General features: G+C 39.8%; 1 long non-coding RNA gene across 1 annotated transcript in view; it reads left to right on the top strand.

Moving 5' to 3' along the window:
- The first annotated feature begins 1,458 nt into the window (after positions 1–1,458).
- The window catches only part of LOC103374176 (uncharacterized), an 11,941-nt gene continuing 8,832 nt past the window's right edge, over positions 1,459–4,567 (top strand). Inside the window, exons 1-2 of the long non-coding RNA XR_521113.1 lie at positions 1,459–1,469; positions 2,583–2,584. This is a non-coding gene — a long non-coding RNA (uncharacterized LOC103374176). The remainder of the gene's footprint in view (positions 1,470–2,582; positions 2,585–4,567) is intronic.

Here is a 4,567-nt window from a genome sequence, read left to right as displayed (position 1 = left end):
GTATACAGTTGTTTCCTGTGTTTTCTATGGCTTACATCCAGTCACTTTACGTATGTGATCTTTAGTTACCTAAGCTCTAAGTTAATTCCCTGAACTTTATAAAACACTCTTGACTGAGCACCAAGAGTAAACAATTTATTAGAATTATTATGCTGACTCTGAGATTATATCGCTGGACGAATAATTCAAAGGTTGGTTTTAATAATTGTAATTAATGCAATCACTTGCTTTAGTGTGTGGAAATAAGTACATCTTATTTTCTACCACACTAAAACCCTACACCAGCGTTAACTGGCTTTTTACTATGAACATTTTTGTTTTAAGAGATTTAAAATTTCAAACAATTGATAGCTTGGAAGGTGGACAAATACTGTGTCAGACATTAGAATTAAGTGCTTGTTCAAGCACTTCCTCAGTCCAACCTGTGCCAAATAAACAAGTGTTGTGTTTTCTTTATTTAGCACACAGGTAAACCACCTTAATATATTTTTTATTTAAAGATAGTGTACTAAGTTTATTAAGTATCTACAAATTCATATTTGATTTTCTGTAACAATAACAAATACAAAAAATTTTTAGATGACAAAAAACGAAAAGTAATATGGAAAGACTATACCCTAATATTTGTTTGAAGACTGGGTCTGTTTAGTTCAGACTGTATTAAGAAGTTATTGGTAGTGTAAGTGTGAAATGCTTACAGCATTTAATGGTTTTCTTTGCTTATTTGTGTATCTTGAGCTCTACATTTATACAGAGTACCTAAACACTGTCATTTATGAAGAGCATGTATTAGGATTCATATTCTATTGATTTACTGATTCGCTGTCCAAAATCGGTCTTAATTTTTTTTAAAGTATCCTATTAGTCTAAGTCCCTGTGACATTGCGTCAGTCAGTGAGTCTGCTTAAACAAAACAGTTGTATGTTATATGTCTCACAAGACTTAGCTAGAAACAAAATGTATCATAAATTGTTTTGATGAGAGGTGAACCAATGCTGTGCTTTAAAACTCTTGTTTGTATAAAACACAATGTTTTCCCAAGTTTCTACAGTTGACTAGGTTAGGAGCTGATGACAAATTTTTAATTTTTAATCTTGAAGATTTAAATACGAACGAAATATTAATATAGTGATGAAAACCCTTTTGCGTTCCAGTTTTAAAATATGACTTTAAAAACAAAGAAAAGGCATCTTACCCTGACGGGCGCACTCAAATAAAGAGCCAATCTTTTCAAGCCTCTCCTTCGCAAAGGCTGTCAAGGAGCATCAAGGGGTGAATACTTTGCATTGTATTTAACTTTTCATCTGCTCTCTGAGAAGCAGCACTGGCTTGAAGCCCAACGCATGAAGCATTAGATGTTTGCAGCTTTAAGTACAGGAGAAACAACAAAAAAATTAATTGACAACAAATCAGTTGACAATGTGCATACATTGTAAAGCACAGTTGCACCCACTGGACAACTTTGTGCTGTTACAATGTAGGCCTATAGTTGTTGTAAACCATGAAGTCTTTATTAAGTATCTCTTGTTTTCAAATTTTACTTCAACCAACAAAAATCTAATGTGATGCGTAAAGGTGAAGACACAATTACTTAAAGTATTAGAACTGGAATAAAAACACCTCTTTAAATGACATTCTTGGATAATCACAATTCTATATGACACAAAAGTTAATAGGTAAATTGTAATAATAAGCTTGTTCTAATAAATAATTAGAATGAAAATAAATGAAATAATGAAAAATAATATATATTCAATATATTCTTTCCCAGTATATAGTTAAAAAGGTCAATTGACCTTGCAATGGCATGCTAACTTAATCACAAATTTTACTATTCGGTTTATTTATCATATTGAAAATATACATACCAGGATAATGGCTTCATCTTTAATCGATGAAGCATTGTAGGCTTTCTTTCGGCCAGCTGCCCATTCTTCGCGCCTCTTACCAAAGTTTTCCAACTTACATTGAAGGCGCAGCTTTTTTGGCTGCTTCTGTTTGCAATTACTACATTTTGTTTTTTTGTTTTTTTTGTGCACAAAAGAGTGCCATTTGACAAAATGGACATTTTTTTGTCGTGGAACCCCCTGGCATGTTGAATCGTGCAATAATTCTAAAAGCAAAACCAGTAGGCAGTAAACTGTAGAGAGAGAGAGAGAGAGAGAGAGAGAGAGAGAGAAAGTGAGACTTTAAATAATTACTTGAATTTGTGAACCATGCAAGCAAATGCAGAGAAAAGAATCAGTTATTTGACATTTAAGTGAAACATGCAACAGACAATTAATAGCCACTAACTTATCTGGACAGTAGGTTGACCGCAATGAAAAAATCCTATAGGCAGCGGGGAAAAACGTCTTCCCGGTCGATGAGGTTTATGGGCATTGTAGTCAGAGTAAAAAAAAACAGTGCTAAAGGAAATTCTTACGTCAGAATATAACGACTTAAGTATAATTTTAAAAATAGCAACTTGAGTAGAAGTAAGAACAAAGAAATAAAACAAAAAAAAATCTTGTAAAAAATATTTTAAAAATTGGGACCTGTCTCACAGAGTCTATGTAATGTTTTGTGTGTACATTAGGTAGTGGTAATGTACCTGAACGTTGGATACCAACTGTCAAATCAATCGAAGAAAATGAACAAGAAGAAGCCTAAGAAGCTAGTAGCTAACCAAGCCACCTTGCTAGCTAGCTAGTAGCTAGCCGCTGGCCTTTCAGTTACAATATTCAGATTATCCATCACTGCAATCACAGTAGATCCTACAGTCACCATTTTCCTGCATGTTTCCTTCTTTTCAGAGTTGTATTCATTTACAGAGAAATGAAAGTAACGGCAGGCATGTAGCCCAAACACAGTAAAAGCACAATCACAAATAAACGATAATAACGATAATAACGATGAACGATGTCGTTGGCATCACTTTCAGAGCGATCTCAGTACAACTTCTCTGTGCCTGGATATTTGTCGCCTTTTCTTTTGGAACAGATACGGAGCTTATTGCAGCTGGAGCACACAGTAGTGGCTCAGCACTGGTGTTTACGAAATGGTAACGTTCGAGCACACGGTACCGGCTCAGTACCGGCTCAGTGCCGGTGTTTTCAGAATGTTAACGTTGGTCAGTGTGGGCGCACATATCTTCATAGTGATCTCTGTAGTTCTTAATGTGGACACGCCATAACACTAAAATTGTTTAATACCTAACTGTCGAACGATAAGAATGACAAAAACATCACAGTATATGTGCTGTTGAAGCAGCAGAGACCGCTGTTGTTTCAAAAGAACCGACAATGAAAGGAAGTGTTTCTTGAAAGCCGTGAAAAGTGCTGTTGGCTCCATGGACTGTTGCTTACGGCCACACCACTGTGACAACGCCCGATCCCGTCTGATCTTGGAAGCTAAGTGCGGTCGGGCCCCGTTAGTACTTGGATGGGAGACTGCCTGGGAATACCTGGTCCTCTAAGCTTTTCCAGAGCTGGCTTGAAACATTTTGGGAAGTTAACCCTCACGTTGTCCTCTGGGTCAAGGTGACCCGATGGCCAACAATGTGCCTTTGTCTGTGTGTGTGTGTGTGTGTGTGTGTGTGTGTGTGCACGTACGGTAGGATTTGGTGTTTGTGCATGACATTCGTGATTCTGAAGCGAATATCTTTTGTTTCTGTATCATAGTAAGAAGAAAAAAGAATAAAGGAAACGATGACACAAACACTTCATATCACAGAGCCACTTTTATTTTAGTTTTCCTTTTCTTAGTTATCATCGTCACAAAATTCACAAGCAAAGCCACATCACTTTAATCAGTTCTGTAGGTTTCGTCAGACCCATTCCTCGGGGGCGTCGCACGTGGCGATGATGTGCGAGCAGACCTCCATCACCTGACTCTCGCTGTCGCCCAGATCGAACACGTCCGTACAGGGGATGAGGCCGCCACGGCCGGGGCCGAGAGCATCGGAACGCCTCAGCGGCAGACGAGGCCAGACTCTGTCCCCGTGGCCCGCAGTCGCCTTTGTCGTCATTGTTGTTGTAGGCAAAGGAGAAGAATTCCTCGGCATTCTCGGGTACCCATTCCGGAAGGTTCTTTACCTGAGTCACGGCCACGATGGGGACGGTGGCGGCGGAGGCCACAGATGCGTCCGCAGCAACAGACTCCCCGTCCACGTCGTAGTCATTGTACGTGGAGAAGGCGCTGGAACACAGCGCCTCTATCCTGACGTGCAATTTGGCATACTCGACAACAAACTCGGGCCCGTAGAACCGGCACTGATCCGAAGACATGCAGATGAACTGAGTAAAGTTGTCAAAGTCGTTGACAAAGCAACACATTCCCATGGCTGCCAGGCACTTGCAGAGCAGAGGGTCACGCTTTTTATTTTTACACTCCTGGGACATCCCTGTGGTCTCCAGGCACTTGCAGTCTGCTGCTGCTGCCGCCTCCTCTTAATCTTCATCCTTTCCTCCTGCTCGTGCTGCCGCCACTGGAGGTGATGCCTCCTCTCCTGAGTAGTCGTCGTCTCCCTCTCTTGCTTCCGCTCTTCGCTGTGGCTGACGAGACCAAGAAAACATGGTTTTGGTGG

The sequence above is a fragment of the Stegastes partitus genome, unplaced genomic scaffold (assembly GCF_000690725.1).
Source record: "Stegastes partitus isolate 25-593 unplaced genomic scaffold, Stegastes_partitus-1.0.2 Scaffold2169, whole genome shotgun sequence".
NCBI lineage: Eukaryota > Metazoa > Chordata > Actinopteri > Pomacentridae > Stegastes > Stegastes partitus.
The sequence above is the reverse complement of the archived record's forward strand: the minus strand, read 5'-3'. Positions and strand labels throughout refer to the sequence as shown.